The following is a 19,029-nucleotide window of genomic DNA, read 5'->3' as shown; positions in this document are numbered from 1 at the left end:
AGCCATGTTCGTGAGATCGACGCATCAGCCACGTTTGACAGCATGGGCGACCAACATTCTCTCTCTCGTTCTCTCTCTCTCCAGCTTTGCTTATCATTTCCCTCACATGGCGTCTCTGGAGCTGTACTCCTTAAAACAGCGGTAGCACGCAAGCCTTTGCCCCAGGCTTTGCTTTCTAGGAAGCTCAGGCTAAGGCAAGAGGTCGGGCCCTTTTATTCCGCGCCCCCAAACCGAGTGGTCGGGACCACGATCGCTTCTCGTTTCCCGGTTAGAAAAGTTCAGCCATTGGACCAGCGCCATATAACGAGGAAACTGCAGACACAGGACCCGAATCTGACTCTGACTTCAAGCCTCGGCTCATGCCAGGGCACTGAGGCTGTACCTCTCAACGAGGCTCCCGTGACGGGCAGGACTGGGGAAAAGCATGTGAAGAGAAGGATGGGCCGAGGGGGACCCAAAGTTGTCCAGGGCCGCGAGGCAGGGCAAGGAGAGCTTTGGTACGGCCAACCCACGTCTCCTGGCCAAGAGCGGCAAAATCAAGGCCTGGAGACGGACCCTGGGTGCAAAGCCTGAGGGTGTCCCTGAATCAGAGCCTGGTGATGTTTGGGGGGAAGCGACTGGTCCGAGTCTGACGGCGAAGGGGATGTCTCGAGAGCTGTCTCCTTTATTCCTTGTCTCCTGGGGTCCCAGGAGACCCGTAGAGTGAGGGCAGAAGAGACCTGGGACCTGTCCCCACCAGGGTTTCCCATATCATGCTCCCGGGAACCTGTGTGCTCCAAAGGGACTAACATATATGCCCTGAAAAGATAATCCCTTAGAAAGCCACCAGGCGCTGGGTTAGAATAGGAAACGCACATAGCATATACACGTTGACAAACACAGAAGGAAACAAAAGCAACAATTTGATTAACTTGCATTAGGCATGGCCCAAGCTCAGTAGACACTGTAACCTTTCAAAAAAAAAAACTTTGTCGGCTCTGAATGACAAATATTTATGTCTTGTGGCATGTTCTGTTTTACAGAGCGGTTTCTAGACTAGTGTTTGGAAAAACACTGAGATAACTCAATCCCCCCCCCCCCCGTCGGATCGTGGAGGGACACTGCAGACCAGAGGTGACTCAGCTTGTCCAGACACACAGCAGGCTTTATCAGATACCCTGAGTCCCTGGCCCAGGCTCTCACTCTGACCTGGAAGAAATTTCTGCTGCGTGATTGTTGCCAAGCTATTAATGAAAATGACACCTAAATTAGCTTCAGAAAATGAGGTTTTAGCATTGGAAAGTTTTTGACTGTTGAAATTGGGAATGCAAATGAGTATATGTGCTAGAAATCAATTAGCAAGTGAGAAAGGAGCCCTACCAAGTCTGGTCATCGCAACCCACTTGGGGCCTCAGTTTCCCCTTTGGTGACGGGGGAGGTGGGGTGGGACCAGGCTAGCATACTGCTGAGGTTCCTCCCAGAGGGGATGAGATTCTGTGATTTCAGAGCTAAGGGTCAAAGAGCAGAGAAGTCTGGGGACCGGGGATGGGGGACCCCTCAAAGGGGAAAGAGGCCAGCTGGCCTAGCGAATGGCCCCTGGCAGGCTTCTCAGCTGTTCGCCTCCCCCCAACCCCGAGGAAGGCCCTTGTCCTCATATGCAAAGCGTGCATCTCACATTAGCTTGCAAGGCAGCACTGATTAGTAATTAAACAGCTTAAAAAAAAAATAAAGCCATTAAAGCGAATGCCATCAAGATCAGAACTTCAGACGCTGGCTCGTAATTAGGAGCGTACCTCGAGACCCACAGGAGAGGACATTTACATTTTAACACACACGCTGCACAAGCATTAATATCTCCCCCCTCGCCGCCCCTGTTCCCACCATCGGGGAACTTGCTGCTGAATTCATTGGCTTTCCAGTTTTACCCTGATCCTGGGAAAAGCGGGCCATCTTGCAGGAAGGAAGAAGAGAGAAGTGACAAGGGGTTTTGCATCAGGCTGTAGCCCCACGGCGCCTGGCCGCATTACTTTGGGCAAGTTTCCTAATCGTCTCAGCAAACCTTCTTTTGCTCATCTTTAATTTTTTTTTAAATATGTATTTACTTTTGAGAGAGACGGAGCGTGAGCGGGGGGGGCGGGGGCAGAGAGAGAGAGAGAGAGAGAGAGAGAGAGAATGAGAGAGAGAGGGAGACAAAGAATCGGAAACAGACTCCAGGCTCTGGGCTGGCAGGACGGAGCCCGACGCGGGGCTCGAACTCGGGAATGGCGAGATCATGACCTAGGTTCGAGTCAGACGCTTAACCGATTGAGCCACCCGGGTGCCCCTGCTCATCTTTAAAATGGGGCTAACAATGCCCACCTTACAGTGTTATGCTAAGGATTAAATGAGTCAATGCATTTCTGAATGTAACACATAGTCAGTCGACGCCTGATATCTGCTGTCTGGCACTCAGCCCTCTGCTGAGCGCTGTTGGGGGCCAGAGGGGCGGATGTGGGGCTCTGGAGAAGACTCATTCTCCTTGGAAAGTGAGATGGTCACTTTCCACCCATGATCCCATTTAGTCCTTGGCAACCGTCTCCATACCCATTCGACAGATGAGGACATCGATAGGCTGAGAGAATCCAACCAGCTTGTTGAGCAGAGCCAGGAGGTGGAGGGGCCAATCGGTGAGACCCCACAGCCCTAGTGTGGGGAGAGCCCTGACTGCAGAACTGGGGGGGGGTCCCGAGGCTCTCCCTTCACCTGTGAAGGCAGCCTCTTAGGAGAGAGAGCCACCCAGTAGCCTGGGGAAATGGACAGGCCTGCATTCTAGGGCTTCTGGGATATGGCTCATCGCTGTGTGACCTCGGGCCAGTCTCTTTGCCTCTCTGGGCCTCCACTCTAATTCTGTAAAATGAGGGCTTAGGAGAAGTCAAACTCAGCCGCCCCTCCCAGCCTTCACTCTGATGCTGTGAGAGCCTTTGCATGCTCTAGAATTTCTCGAAAAGAAACTACCTGCCCTTGGTACCTGGGCTCGCCGTGACTTTCAACTCTCATTATTTCTCTGAGACTTAACTCTCCAAGGGTTAAGAAACAAAAGTTTGGGGGCCTTTAAAAACACACACACACACACACACACATCAAATATCAGGACCAGACAGGCCATTTTCAGACAGTCCCTGGGGCCTAGTCAGCTATTAAAGATGGAAATTATATATTCATAACACACGATATTGCTGCTTGCTTATTTATAACTTGCTCCATTTCAAGAATATTTATTCTAGATGAGGAGGCTTGATAATTTTCATCCAATCTACTCCTCATAGCTTAGGGCGAAAGAAGGGAACGAGTCAACTGAAGGAGCAGCTTTCTATTATCAGCTGGTAAGAAAGGCACACGGCTCCCCTTCCTACAGGAACACGCCCAGCTTGGGGCTGATAGCCAGCCCTCAGTCCGCACCAGCCTCCCCGGGGCACCCCAGCCGGGCCCACACCATTCCTGGGCAGGTTGGTTTCAACCAAGGCAGAACTTAACACGGGAGCAGCATGGGCTCGGCCCCCTCCTTTGACCTGAGAAGAGGCCGAGGCCCGGAAAAAGGGTATGTGCTTGCTCAAGGTCAGGGGGACGGGACGCAGGCACACGCGTGCACACGCACAGCCGGGCTGTGATGCCGGGCCTCTGAGTCCCGGGCCAGCGCTGCCACAAGGAGGGAAAGGGAGCTACTGAGTGCCTACTCTGTGCCAGCCTCTGGGCTAGGGGCTAAATCAAGCCGACGAGATTTTATTAAGCGCTAGCTGTATGCCTTGCCCTGTGCCGGGCATTGCTGGAAGATCAGGAGGAGGAGACAGATGTTTGAAGAAAGATTCCCTTTAAAAAAAAAAAAAAATTAATGTTTATTTATTTCTGAGACAGAGAGAGACACAGCATGAGCGGGGGAGGGGCAGAGAGAGAGGGAGACACAGATTCGGAAACAGGCTCCAGGCTCCGAGCTGTCAGCACAGAGCCCAAGGCGGGGCTCGAACTCACAAACCGTGAGATCATGACGGGAGCCAAAGTCGGTCGCTCAACCGACTGAGCCACCCAGGCGCCCCTGAAGAAAGATTCCCTTTAAAAAGGTGAGAGCCAAACCCCATGGCCTCAGCAGCTGGTCCTGCCAGTCCCCGCCCCCGCCCCTCCCCAGCTGGCTGGGTCATCGGTGTTATTCCCACCGGGCCAAAGAGGACAAGGAGGGACTGGTCCAAGGTCACGACGTTGGCGAGGAAAAGGCAGAGCCTGGACTTGAACCCGGAGCAGACTCAGAGCTCTGCTCTTTCTACTACCCCCAAGCTACAGTGGTCAAACCGAAACCGAGACGTCCCCTGTCCCCTTTCCCACGGGCAGTCTGGCCCTGAGCGCTGCCACGCCCCGCAGGCCCCTGGGGGAGGGCCCTGTTCCACGGAGGAAAAAACCAGACTCCAGGAGCCGCCGCGTGATCGCTGGAAAAAGGCCGCGCGTCAAGCTGCCTCCGAGCGCGACCCAAATGCAGCCTCTGGCTACCATACGCGCTCGCGCACGCGCACGCACACGCACACGCGCATATGCGTACACACACGCGCACGCACACATGCAGGTGCACATACGCGTACACACGTGCCGGGGGTGGCTGGCGTTCTTTTCATCCTCAGTTATGCATTCCCCCGCCCGCTCACTCAGCGCGGCTGGAAAACCTATTGGGGGTGAGAATCATCGAGACCGAGGAAGTGTGTGTTTGCGCTGTGTCATTTATTCATTCTGTAAATATTTATTGAGCCCTTATTACATGGCTGGCCCGGGGTAGACAAGAGGATGCCAGGTAAGAGTGGCGAGTGCCAGCAACACGGGCCTGCCCTCCCGAGGGACGTGGTCTGGGGGGGATCTGGGCTTCATCCTGGGGCTTGGGGACTTGTGGGCGGGAGAAATTGGGGACCCGGACCCATCTGGGGTCAGGAGGGCTCGGAGAGGCGGGCGGGAGGTTTAGCTCAGCCAGGTCGGGGGGCCGTTAACAGTGAGCCTCGGGGACAACGGGCCCCACAGCCACCCAAGCGGGCTCGAGGAGAGGCCCTGGGCAGGGCCAGGGATTTAGGGGTCAGCGTCTCATCATCAGAGCCACTGAAGGAAGGAAGGAGCAAGTCAGACTGGTTTTTTTTAAGGACGTCTGAGAGTTGAGGAGGCGAGAGCAGTGGGAGTTAGGGTTTCCTGCCATCGACGACGTTTTATTCTTTTTATTACATTTTTGTAACGTTTATTTCTTATGGAGAGACAGAGACAGAGCATGAGCAGGGGAGGGGCAGAGAGAGGAGGAGGCACAGGCTACAAAGCAGGCTCCAGGCTCTGAGCTGTCAGCACAGAGCCTGACGCGGGGCTCGAACTCACAAACTGGGAGATCATGACCTGAGTTCGAGTCAGACGCTTAATGGACAGAGCCACCCAGGCGCCCCTCAACAGCGTTTTATTCTAAAGCATCCTGTTCACAGGCCCTGGGGCACCCCACCATTGCTACGCAGCCCTGCCCCTGAAGCCTCCCGCTGCTGGGCTGGAGAACGACCAAGGACCCCCTGCGTCACCATCAGGGGCCTACGAGCTAGTTTAAGTGAAGATTTCCGGGTCCAAGCCAGACCTCTGGAATCAGAAACTCCAGGGTGGTCCTGAAATCTGTAGTTTCCAAGGTCGACAGAAAGCTCGGGAGCAGAGTGATGGCTGAAAACCTAACTGGGTCTCTGTGAGACCAGCAGACTGTCCAGAGTGCCTGGATGTTCTCCGGCCACCAGGGAGGCGTGCTCAACTGGGATTGTTGACATTCGAATCATCGGGGGACATGGGCAGTGCTGGGGGCTGTCCTTGTGCTCAGAGATTCTGATTCACTTGCTGAAGGGCTGGCCACCATTACTGCTAAATGCACCCCCCCATCCCTGGTGATTCTGTGATGCACCCAAGGTGAGAGACAGAGCGAGAGAGAGAGAGAGGGAGAATGCGAATGGGGAGGGGCAGAGAGAGTAGGAGACAGAGACTCCCAAGCAGGCTCCACGCTGTCAGCCCAGAGCCCATCATGGGGCTCGAACTCATGAACTGTGAGATCATGACCTGAGCGGAAGTCAAGTCGGACGCTGAACCGACTGAGCCACCCAGGTGCCGCTGTACTTCTCGTTTTCTCATTGGGGGGACTGCAGGCTAGACACAGAGGGGACATGTCCAAGGTCACACGCACGCACGCACACACACACACACACACACACTCGGCTATACATACACGGACACGTTCACTTACATAAAACACACATACGTGTACATACTCACAGACACACACATATACAACACACGCACATACCTACACGCTCATATACACAGATACACGTACAACGCATGCATATATGTACCCATCCACACATATACACACAGATACACAGCTTCTTAGACATCTATGACCTCCAGAGCTCTTTCTACACATTACCTTGTGCCTCCGTCTGAGTGTAGTGTATTGATTCCTTGGTATTGCAAAATTTATTTCTGCATTTTTTAAGCCACAGCTCTTGCTCAGGATATCCTAAACCTTAGCATCAGATAAATCATAGTGAGGTTTTGGGGGGTGGGTGATTTTCTTTTCTATTCCTTTTAATCGATAAATCATTTGTAAATGCCTTTAATAGAGATCAGTGAAAGCCAGCCTCCACCTTATTATGAAATTGGTATTTGCAACCTTTAAATATGGGGTGCGTCATCTTAGGAGTCTATAGATTCTCTAAAAACTGGAAACCCCCCTTCCAGAAATCTAACATTGCTTCCGCCTCCTCGTCGACCCCCACCCCAGGCTCACCGCCATGAGTCAGGCGGCGAAAGTTCTGCTTTGCCCCTCGTTTGGCAAGCTGCTCTACGCCAGAGCTTGCTCTCCTCTACACCTAGAAGAAAGTGTACCCATTTCTGACCACCTCCTGGCGAGCAGAACCACAAAGAACGTCTGACCCAACACAGTCCCCCTCCAGCACGGCCAGTAGCCAGCAGAGTTGGGGCAGGGCTCTGGACAAGAGTGCTGGCATCCGAGTTTCCATGTAACCTTGCCCACGCTTAGTGACATGGGCCTCAGCCCCCTCCCCTTATGACTGTCGTGGGGGGGTTATCACATAGGCACACTTGAGGCTCCGGGGGAGTCCTCCAATGGCGTGTGCCAGGACAAGTCTACGACACAAGGCAAATAAGCTTTTAAAGGTTCTCGTTACCTGAGACCTGATCACATCAACATCACGACACATCACTCCTTAAAACGTGGAGAACGGGGGGGTGCCTGAGTGGCTCAGTTGGTCCGACTTCGGCTCAGGTCACGATCTCATGGTTCGTGAGTTCGGGCCCCGCATCCGGCTCTGGGCTGACGGCTCAGAGCCTGGAGCCTGCTTTGGATTCTGTGTCTCCCTCTCTCCCTCTTTGTCCCTCTCCTGCTCACTCTCTTGTCTCTCTCAAAAATAAACATTAAAAAAAAGTAAAACAAAAACATGGAGAGCTGGATTTACGGCTTGATATTTGCCTACAGCACTGGAGTTTGCAAAGCCCTCTACAATCAGAATTTCCGTTTATGTTCCCAACACCCAAAACGTACACAGGACAGTTGGATCCCAGCTCTGTGGATGAGAAATCTGAGGGCCTAGATGGAGAGGTCGCCTTCTCAAGGTCACACAGGCCCAAGACTCAAACTCGATGCAAGATTTGTGATTTCGAGGCTCAGAGAGCTCCCGAGGGTGTCGGAATTGAGGAGATGCCTTCATGACTCCTGCCTAGATGGTGTGAGGAGGCTACTAACCTCGAGCTTGAATGTGGTCCTCAGCTCTCAGCCGAAGGAGCCTCTGTCCTCTTAGGACCCTGAGAAAGCAGGGTCCGTGACTGTCACGGCTCTTTTCCTGGCATCTGGCATAATGCCTGGCACAGGACAGGGGATCGGACCATGTTTGTAGAATGGGTGGGAGAATGAATGATGGCCTGCTGTACGTATGGACGCATGGGTTGACGGAAGGTGGTTAAGGCCGTTGGAGGTGTACAGTCTCGAATCGTAATCTGCCTCCATCCTGTTCGGTGTGTGCCTTTGGAAGAGCCACTTACCCCCTCTGAGCCCCAGTTCCCATATCTGGAAATGGGGTGATGGCATCTACGTCATAGGTATCATGAAGATATCGGCAATCCATGCAAACACACAGCGTCGCACCTCGTTTGAAGACATGCTTCCATAATGGTAGTTATTTCTTCTTGCTCCTTCAGGGGTTTGGATTGCCCCCCAAGCCACCCACCTACTTCTACTCCTGCCCACTCTTGGTCTCTGCCAGCCCGTGGGATTGATCCCTGGTCAACCTTGGTGGCCGGCCAGTCATTACTCTGGCCCTGTCTGACCTAAGAAGCTCACTGGGGCCAGGCCTGGGCTCCCTTTCCGTGCATCCTACAACCCAGTCACCTCTGTGACCAGACCCCTAGGGGCAGAACTGGTACAGCCATTGGATTCAACCTTGTAGGATCCAGGCAACTGGGAACATGTGTGCTCTGGGGGAGACCTTACGCTGGGATTGACACTGGGCAATGGAAGGGAAAGGGGAGGAAGATTCTTCCCTCTCTCCTCCTTTCTTCACCTCTACTCTTCCTCAGTCAGGATGCTTCCTGCTGCTTAAAATAAGACACCCCAACTCGACTTAAACAGTAGGAAAGCTGTGGCACAGCAGAAGGCCCAGAGGTGGGCCAGACCAGTGAGGTTTCCACATGGTCACAAGATGGCTGCTGAAGCTCCGAGCATCACATGTGAATGTGACGAAGACAAGCAGGGCGGGACGTCATTAATTCTGGGAGAGAAAACTTCCCTAGAAGAAACATCTTCTTCCATTCACTAACTCAAGCTCGTGCAACCCCAAGCAGGCTGGCTATACTTGGCGTCTCCTTGGTTTGAAGTGTCCATGGCCCCAGCCTGACCTGGGCAGCAGGCTTTGGGTAAAAGACTCCAGAGCCCTACTCTCCTCCATAAAGGTGATGCAGCCACTTTATTGTCTGTTCAATATGTCCTTTGATGGGGGCAGACCCACTGGGCTGGCCTGGAATATTAGCTGGGTTAATTGTCCCTTCAAATGAACAACCAGTTTAATCAAGGACTTAATGCCCTCAGCCATTCAATTATGCTTGCCTCTGGACATGCGATTCCATTACCGCCCCAGCGTCTTCCGTGCAGGGAGAATGAGATTGGCTGCGGAGTGTGTGTGTGTGTGTGTGTGTGTGTGTGTGTATGTGAGAGAGAGAGAGAGAGAGAGAGAGAGAGAGCAAGAGAGAGAGCGAGTTTGATAAGATGTCTATGGGGTTAATACTCTTTAAATTACATTATTTAGGGGCGCCTGGGTGGCTCAGTTGGTTAAGCGTCCGATTTCGGCTCAGGTCACGATCTCACCATTCACAAGTTCGATCCCTGCATCAGGCCCTGTGCTGACAGCTCAGAACCTGGAGCCTGCTTCAGATTCCGTGTCTCCGTCTCTCTCTGCCCCTCCCCTGCTCACGCTCTGTCTCTGCCTCTCAAAAATAAATAAGCCTTAAAAAATTTTTAAAAAATAAATGAAATTATTTAAATCAATTCAATCCATAAAGACCCACATGTATACACACATACATCCGTAAACCCAAATGCAGCCACTGTTCCCTCTACAAGAACAAAACAAACCAAATAAAAAAACTTTACTCCAGAGTTTTTCATAGAATATATTAGAATGTTCATTTTCCAACACAAAAACAAAATGTGGTTAGAACGCAGAAATATGTTCATCGCCAGGAGAATGGCAAAATGTTTTATGGCACTTTATGTAATACGATGCAGCCATTCCAAGGTTGATGTGTATACGTATTCACTGACATATATAGGACGTGTTTTTGAATTTACAAAAAAGGTTGCAAAGAGACGTGATCCATTGGTGGAAAATTATGCTTATTCGGATCTATATGAGTATTTATGGAGAGAGACTTGTCCAAAAGAATAACCCCCCCCACACACACACACACATTTCCCCACTGTTTAATCTGGGTGGCAAGATTGGGGACTTAGCCTTATTTTCATTTTTAAAAATTTCCTAGCTATTTTACAGGAGCATATAACATTGAGTTTTTTAAAGGCAGCAACTTTTATTTGGGGGTATTTCCTCCCACCTTTCCAGAGCCCCATCCTCTAGGTAGAGATCACACTTGTCCCCGCTCTGAGATGTCTCAAGCCCTGCATGGGCCTCGGGGGATAGGTGTGGCCCCAAATCTGTCACCTGCTCCCTTTGGACGCCTTTGGACTCAATTTGCCCCTCCAGAAAATGGCAATGCTCTTTACTTCCACAACTTGAAAGGACTTTTACTTGTTTGTGATGATAAGCATGATACATGCTCACTGATAAAAACTTAAAAAAGGGCAGGAAAGTATGTGGAAGGAAACGTGACCTATTATCACATCAGCCAAAGATGCCAACCGTTAACATCTTGGTGTATTTTCTTCTAGGCTTTTTGTCTAGGCATCATGGGGGTCAGAAGCTGGAGGCAGGCGTACGCGTGCGTGCTGCGTCTGTAGTGGGAGGCCCTGTAGTTTGGATCTAGCACCTGCCACCGAGTGGCTGGGTGACCATGGGGGCATTCCCCTCTCCCAGCCCATTTCCTTATCCATACCCTAGCTCTGGCACTGTTCCTGAGCTGGCCGGAGGCACTATTGTAATACTTTAATACTGTTTTATAACTCCTCCCCCTCCCCGCCCCCAAGCCTCATCAATTTCTCCCCTTCCATAGCGTGACCCGAAACAGCGTCCTCGATGATCCCTGGCCCCAGCTTCACACTAGAATGGTCTGGGGAGCTTACAAAATACTCATGGCTGTGCTCCACCCCAGAAGAATTAAATAAGAATTGTGGGGGTGGGGCCCTGGCATTGGTATTTCTGGAAAGTTCCCCAGAGTATCCTAATGTGAGCCAGGCTGCGAACCACTAGTGCTTGTCAAAGTGCTTTCGAAAGGCCAGAACTACAGGACCAGAAGGGTTATTACTATTAGTTATGGAGGTTTCCCTGGGGGTGGGGAGGGGGGTGGAAACGGGTTTCCTGACCCCTCCTGGCTCTTCCCCGATCCTTCCAGGGAGGCACATTACCAAAATCACAATCTCTTGCTCAGAGGGGGGCTCTCGGACTCACAAAGCATTTTCCTGTGATTCCTGGAGTTGGGTTGACGAGGTTTTGAGCGTTGATGGTGTGCCGGGCACCGTGCTAAGAGGTGCATTTACGTGCATAACAAGTCAGTCCCTCACAGCGTGGGGCACCTTGGCCATATGCACCGACATTCAGAATGTGCACACCGATTTCATTCTTAGTCCTACGACCAACGGACATGGCACAAGACCGCATTCTTTATGAAGCCAATCCGTGTGACAGAGGTCAGGTTAGTAAATTGCCTTAGCGAGTGAGATCGACCAAGACAGGGCAGTAAATTCTGCAGTAACCTATACCCTGATCTGGGTGGTGCTCATGTGGGCGTATACACATGCGAAACTCACTGAGCTGTGTACTTTCCTTTTTGTCGTTAAAAGTTTTAAACTTTAATAAACATCTTTCGATGCAAATAAAACGTATGTATCTGTTGCAGGGAGTATGGCCAGAGTCACAAAAGATGAGACGGCAAACAAAGGGCAGTTAAGTGAAGGTCCTCATACTCGAGTCGGAATGAGGCCCCAACTCCAGAATGAAGCTTCTTTTTATTAGGATAATTGCTGAAGACTCTGTGCACAAAGTCAGCTAAGCAAGTGTGTTAATCAATCTAATGGTGTAGCGTCTCAAGGTTGTATGATTTTATTTATGGCTCGGAGATCAGTCGGCATTCTCCATTTTCCAGATTTCTTTTTGATGGCAAAACCCGGAGAATTCCAGGGACTAGTTGAAGGCTCATATATCCTTTGCCTCAATGATTCTACTGCTGGCCATTCTTTTTCTGTAGATGTATTTGCACGCAGAGAATATTACCTGCGTATAAGGTAATTTACTGCAACGTTTATCGTAAGGGCTAAAGATCAGAAAAAAACACCCAATGTCCATCCATAGGGGCTGGTAAAATAAAACGCAACGCTTCCTGACCGTGCGGCCCAACACAGCTCTGCGAAAATAGAGGAGATTGCCGAGGCGCGTTTTGAAAGTGAGAAGAATGCAGGTGAAGAGATGCGTCAAGAGGGTGCTCTCTTTGGGGCTAAAAAATGTAAAGAGAGATGAAGAGAGCGAGAGAGGGAGCGAGAAAGAGCAGTTTATATAAGCGTAGGGTAACATACCTCCGGAAGGGCATTTGGGAAGCTCGTGAGGTTGGTTGACTTGGAGGAAGGGACCTGGGTAGCTGGACTGGGTTGAAGGAATCTTTTCGCTACATGCATTTCGTGCCGTTTGAGCCTTGAACCTTTTAAGAATTTTGACTGAAAGAACTTAGAACCCTCACCTTCTCAAGGCCTCTTGCTGTGAGATAGGCTTTAAAGGTTCCCTTGGTCTTACTGTAATCCCAAACCTAAGCCCCTTGCCCTTTCTCTGTGACACCTGCCACTCTCTACCTCTTGTTGCCTCTCGCACAAATGACATGACTCTCCTACCCACACGGGGCCCTCGCACCTGCAATCCTCGCTTCAGAAAATGCCTCTTCTCTGCCTGATGTCGCCTCCTCCAGGAAGACTTCTCAGACTTCCCCATTACTCTGGGCTCCCACAGTCCCGTTTCTCACAGGTCCTTTGTCGTGACGTTGGCAACAATCGGTGTCCAGCCCTCCGGGTCCTTCTGTGATGTCGGCACCCCGGGCCTGGTAACAGCATTTGCGGAATGAACCGATGGACGGTTTTTAACCGGGCTGGGAAAACGACCAACAGCTTTGTCTCTCCTACCGCCTTTGTTTCGTTTCTAAGCTCTGCCTGAGCGGGGGCGCCGCCGCCTCAGTTTCCTCCTCTGTAGAGTGGAAATAACGAGGGTTCCTCCCTCCTGGGTCGCACTGTGAGGGTTACGCGAGTCGTTCTATGCAAAGCGTGTGCAAGCAGGTTTGCTCTCCGGACTTACTGATCAGCACTGTGTTGCGACACTTGCCAACCGATGTTAGTGACCAAGGTGCCTGCTCTTTGGCCAACTGCCAGCACGGGGAGCCAGCCCGCGGTGGGGAGAGGATGTGGTTCTTGGAATGCCTGGGACCTCTCCGCTCTACCTAAGCCATCAAACTCCACTGAGGGCCAGAGCAGAGCCCTGCTGACCCCAGTCCTAGCAAGTTTTCCACAAGCTGAGAAGGAAGGAACCAGACCTACAGGCTGCCAGGAAGGCATGCCTTCTCTTCGCCTTTAGGTACAGATAAGTCTCCAGTCTCCCAGCCATGTCAAATCCCTGGTCTGCTGGAGCTGGGAAGGCCAGATACCGCGTATAAGTTTGGCTCCCAGATGCCTGAAATTCCTCCATTATCAGCCCATTCCTCCACGGTAAGGGTGGCCCTGTGAAGTTGAAAGGTCCCCCCCACCCCCCCCCCACCCCCGCCCCCGGGAGACGTAGGAGAGGGAGTCCACACCGGGCTGGATCGGACCTGCCAGGACAACCTTGGTGGGAAGGCAGATTCTATAAGCTGGAGACAGGGCAGGTGCAGGGTTGAAGGGCGGGGGGAAGGAGAGGGAGAGAGGGGCAGACAGGTGCTTGAAGATGAAGCTCCCAACCTTGTGGAGGGCAGGAGGGAGTAAGGAAGGGACGAAGAGGGAGAGAAGAGCCAGGAAGAAGGGCGGACACTCAGGCCAGTGGCGGCCCTGGAGAGAAGGCATGGCCGGCCAGAGCTCCCTGATGGGAGGTCTGAACAAATCTGCAGGGACGGAGCTGACTGAAACAGCCTCAAAACAACCTCCCCCAACCCCCTTCTCCTTCTGCTGTCTCCCACCCCCAGCCCCATAAACACAAAGGAATGTCAACTTCTCCCCACTGGGAGGATCCCGGGCTGGGACTAGAACCAGGACGAATCAGATCCCCAGATCGGAAAGTACAATCTGACATGTGTCTTCAAAGGCAGCGGACAGGTGCACGGGGCCCTGAGCACTACCCCAGGGCTTAGGACCTCTGGTCTCCTTGCCAACCCCCACCCCCAGAAGGAGCACCGCCTTTAGGATCATTTCTGGGGAATCGGGGGAGAAAGTGAGGTAGAGAGACTCGGATGTCCCCAGATCCCTTGACTTGACTGCGTGACCCCAGGCAAGACCTTAACCTCTATCCTCAGTTTCCTCATCTGTAAATGGGGGCAGTTAGAGTATCTGCTCTGAAGATTAAAGGGAAGGACTCTAGGGTCGGGTTTTGAGCCGAACCTTACAGGGCAGATCAGACTTTGACAGGAATTCCAGGCAGAGAGCAAAGGGCAGGGGGTGGAGAAGACAAGGGCATGTGTAGGTAACGTCAAAGAAGCTGGAGCATACGCCATGGTGGCGGAAGAAGATTCTGGAAAGGCAGGCAAGGGCTTGATCCCAGAGGGCCTTCACTGTGCCGCTAAGGACCCTGGGATTTACCCTGGACCCAGTGGACAGCTACCCAGGGAGTCCTGCACTTGACAGAGGCCTTCGATGCCACAGTACGTGGTTTTTCCCAGGCCCCAGGTGGTGCCTGTGGTGAAGTTTCAGCTGGTCAAATCACACCCGGCAGGAGCCACTTCCTTTATTTCGGTCAGCAACTTCCAGCTGATCCGGACCTCTTCCCTTCTGCCCTAGACGCTTTCTGTTTCTATCCTGTGCCAGGACTTGACCTTGAAGGGAACTAGACCCGGTCTCAGACCCCAGTTCTGTGGCTTCTAGCCAGGAGACGGGGCCAACCCATCCGGCTACCCAGACCCCGGTCTCCTCCTCTGAAATGTGGGGAAACGGCCCCGACGTTGTGGGGTGAAAGCAAGGGGCGCACGCAGGGTCCGGAGCCCGGTTGGCCCGCCCCGCGGCGCCGGCTGGCCCCGGAGGGGGCCCCCTCGGCCGCGGGCAGGAGCCCTCGGAGGCCGGAGTCCCCTCCGCGACCACGGCCATCCTCGTGTGCGGCTGGGAGAGCAGCCAGGGAGAGAGTGGCCTGCGCCTGCAAACCTCGAGGCCGGGCTTAGGCCTGTCGGAAAAATAGGAAGCAATGGTGAACGCCAAGGAAAGGGCTTTTCTCGGTTTGCTTTGGCAGAGCGTAGAAAACCCACCCCGAGGCTGGATTTGAGAAGGCAGAGAAGAGTGTTGTGTACGCCACGTGTCCCGGGGGAAGAACTTGTTTTCTGCGGACCTACTAAGTGCCAGGCTGGATACCTCCATGGGGAGCCTTGCGTGTGCAAGCACACGGGGGACACAGCATGCGCACTGGTCACGGCCGCCCCCCCCGCCCCTCCCCCGCCCTTTCCGAAGAGCATCCGCACAGTGCAGGTGAGGAAACTGAGGTTTGGCGACGCAGCGGGCCTCGTCCAAGATCCCCAAGATCCGGGGCACGTGGGAGTCTTTCAGCCGGGCCCTGGGCTCCTCTATGCGCTCTGGTCCTCCTGTCCTGGGCGCCGGCCAAGGGGCCCAGCCCTTCACACGCTGCACCTTCCCAGGCCCAGGGAGGTGGAAAAGTGAGCGTGCCTTTCTCCAGATCCCCTACGGGAATGGCTCATAAGCCCACAGGGACCCCGAGCCTGGCACACCTCAGTGGCGGTGCTCAGAGTCGCTGTCCCAGGAGCTGATGTACAGCAGATCAGAATGTTGCCTTCAAAGGCCTGTGTGGTTTCCTAGTCAGTCCAGGGTCTGCCTGAGCAGTGCAGCCCGGGAAAACTCCCAGCGTGCACAGCTCCATCGATAGGAGGGCTCCCGGCTCCGGAGGGGCTCCCCAGAGACTCTTCAGCACTCAGTCTCTGGTCTGCAAGGCGCAGGAACATCCTGGGGGTAGTGAGCTCCCAACCCCGTTGCTAGACGCAACCAAGCCCAGGCTGGCTGAATGGGAACCCTGTTGGAGCCAGTAGCCGCCTTCCCCCGCCTCCAACCCCTCTGGGCCCTTTTGCAGAGCTGGCAAGGTCATGGAAACGTATGGAGGGCCCTGCAAGCTTGTGGGGTTCACATTACAGGTGGAGTGCTGAAATCCTGGGCAAGCCCTGGGACCCAGGGCTAGGGGTTGGCCAGTTTTTCATAACCTCATTCGTGCAAGGATAGTGGGTCCCATTATCATTTCACCGTTCCCCCCACCCCCCACAAACATCTCTAACATTTTCCTTATGCTAATTAATCAAACCTAAGGTAGAGGTAATAGTTAACTTTTTCACCTATTCGTTATATCGAGACCTGTGTTTTAAGTTTTTATTTAAATAAAAATTTTAGTTTTCGAAAATGGATTTAAAAAAATTATTTACAAATTTAAATAAAACTTTAACATGTTGACTTAGTTAACATACAGTGTGATATTAGTTTTAGCTGCAATATAGTGATTCAACACTTTCCTACAACACCCAGAGCTCATCACAAGTGCATGCCTATTTAACCCGTCACCCAAACACCTCCCCTCTGGTAACACCTGTTCTCTGGAGTGAGGAGTCTTTCTTGGTTTGCCTCTCTGTCTCTCTGTCTCTCTGTCTTTTTTTTCCCCCTCTGCTCATTGGTTTTGTTTCTTAAATTCCACCTGTGAGTGAAATCACGTGGTATTTGTCTCCCTCTGACTTCTTTCCCTTAGCCGAATACTCTCTAGCTCCATCCACATTGTTGCAAATGGCAAGATGTCGTATTTTTGATGGCTGAGTAATATTCCAGCGTGTGCATATGTGTGTGTGTGTGTGTGTGTGTGTGTGTGTGCGTGTGTCTTGCATCTTCTTTCTTATCCATCCACCTGTCGATGGACATTCGGGCTCTTTCAATAATCTGGCTATCGTAGATAAGGCTGCTATAAAAATCCCGGGTGCCTGTATCCCTTTGAATTAGTATTTTTGTGTTCTTGGGGTAAATACCTAGTAGTGCGATTGCTGGGTCGAGATACTTTACGGCAAATCGTCACTTTCTTAAAGAGGCAGGGTAACATTTAAGCGGCATCCATGGATCTTAGCAACATGAGCGTCACCCCAGAGCTCATTAGAAATGCACATTCTCGGGCCCCTCCCCAGACTGTGAAGCATCAGAATCTGTGCTTCCGTAAGATCCCTAGGTGATTTGTATGCCCATATGAAAATTTTAAAAGAGGTCTAATCATGATTCTCGTACAAATATGAAATGAATCTGGGCCAAAGATTTTATTTCACGCGTCAATGAACGAGGAAACCACTAAGATGTTGTAATCACCTCAAAAGACAGTTCAAAGAGTAGACCCATGTATAGGTCATCAGGAATCTGAACTGAATTTACAAACAGATACAAAACTGGCCAAAACTCCATAGGACAATAATCAATGGCAGTGCACGGGGCATAATTTGCATTTCTGTGGATAAGAATCATTTGCATTGCTATCGGTTTGCTCCGACTTCCAGAGCCATAACAGAGCTCAGATCATGAAAGGCGGAGAAAAAACAAACCCCAGAAAGATAGCCGGTAATCGCTCTCTCTCTTTGGTTCTTTCTTTCTCTCCCCGACTCCATTTTCATCTTTCACAATTTTTCCGGACACAAGACAGAATTTGATAAGACCTGGCCTAGACCACTTCTGGCCTCTGACATGCCTGGACACAGCCTCTCCAGACCAAGACTAGAGCAAACGTCTCAGCAAATCCCCATGTCTTCCAGACTCTGCTTGGGAATTCGCAGATTGACCAGACCAGGCCTCCGGGCAGCACTGGCCTGAATGGCAGAGCAGGGATTTCAGGGAACTGCAGGATAGGAGTGGCTCCCGCTGCTGGTGGGGGTTACTCTGTGGTTTCTAAAATACTTCATTTGGGGCAGGAAGCTAACGTGGGCATCTGTTAGTTTTACTCTAGGCCCTGGGCACGATCAGTCACACCAGCTGACAATTCATCTTCAGAAGCAGGGACTACACGCTACAGTTTCCCTTACTTTCGCCTCTGGTCAATTTTAAGGTTTTGTGAACCAGGAGAATAGACGCTTCAAAAGGGGCGGGCCTTGGCGCTTTGGTACCGGAAGCAGGTGAGTTAGCTACAATAGAGACCTCTCCAGCCCGAAGGAGGCATAAGAATGTACTGAGCGCGGAAAAGATTCCCCAGACCTGGTTCTTGGATGGTCCCCTGGGCAGCCACTGATCTGGCGGATTCCTCTTTGTCTGTCTCTGCCTGCAAGCGTAGCAGTCGATTACTAATGCCGCCTGTGACGCAGGCGGACCCATCACTGGCGATGCTATCAGAACACGTTAAAGGACAGAGAGCCAGGCCTTCGTGGAGCTCATGGGGGTTGTTTGGATGTCGGATCCGCTTGAAGTCACTGCCGGGAGGCGAGACTCAGTTCTGCCTGTGCCTCACCCTCACTGTGCCTGGTGTTGAGGCTGGGAGAGAAATCCAAGCACTCGCCTGCCCCTTCGTTGTTGCCTCTCAGTGTTATCAAAAGGTTGTGTGTAAAGAGGAGTGGTTTGGGGGTCTGGCAAATGGAGCAAACGCTTAGGATTCCCACGTCTGGTCCAGTCATGGCTCTAATGGGGCAGTTCAGCATGGGCGGTAAGCAGGGCTGGCGTCAGGCAGGTCTGGGGTTGAATCCTGACTCTGCTCTCCCCCCCACCACCCTCCGCCTTGTCATGGAGTGGCTCGTTTCACCCTGCTGGGTGCCAGGTGTGGGTCCAGGGGTTGAGAACAACCCAGTGGACACGATGGAAGGGGTTTCATAAGAGTGGGGAAGGGGCATCGAACGAAATATAAGTTTTATAAGTTACCTTTGTGATAACACCGTGGAGGAAAAGTCTGCATCGCTCAAGGGCGGATAGTGGGAAGAACTTCCCTTGCCTGAAGAATCACAAGCAGAGCGCCTGCGTGGCTCAGTCGGTTAAGCGTCCGATTTTGGCCCAGGTCATGATCTCGAGGTCGGTGAGTTCGAGCCCCGCGTTGGGCTCTGTGTGGACAGCTCAGGTCCTGGAGCCTGCTTCAGATTCTGTGTCTCCCTCTCTCTCTGCCCCTCTCCTACTCTTGCTCTGTCTCTGTCAACAATAAA

At 52.3% G+C, this 19,029-nt stretch overlaps 1 long non-coding RNA gene across 1 annotated transcript; it reads right to left on the bottom strand.

Annotated features, from left to right (window-relative positions):
- Window positions 1-11,622: 11,622 nt before the first annotated feature.
- LOC131516330 (uncharacterized) lies at window positions 11,623-12,634 on the bottom strand. The gene is made up of 2 exons (XR_009263990.1): window positions 12,254-12,634; window positions 11,623-11,954 (listed from the first exon to the last, which is right to left on the bottom strand). It is a non-coding gene; the product is annotated as an uncharacterized LOC131516330 (long non-coding RNA).
- Between the last annotated feature and the right edge of the window lie 6,395 nt (window positions 12,635-19,029).

Source organism: Neofelis nebulosa, chromosome 7 (genome assembly GCF_028018385.1).
Source record: "Neofelis nebulosa isolate mNeoNeb1 chromosome 7, mNeoNeb1.pri, whole genome shotgun sequence".
NCBI classification, from domain to species: Eukaryota; Metazoa; Chordata; class Mammalia; order Carnivora; family Felidae; genus Neofelis; species Neofelis nebulosa.
This window is presented reverse-complemented; position numbering and strand designations above follow the sequence as displayed.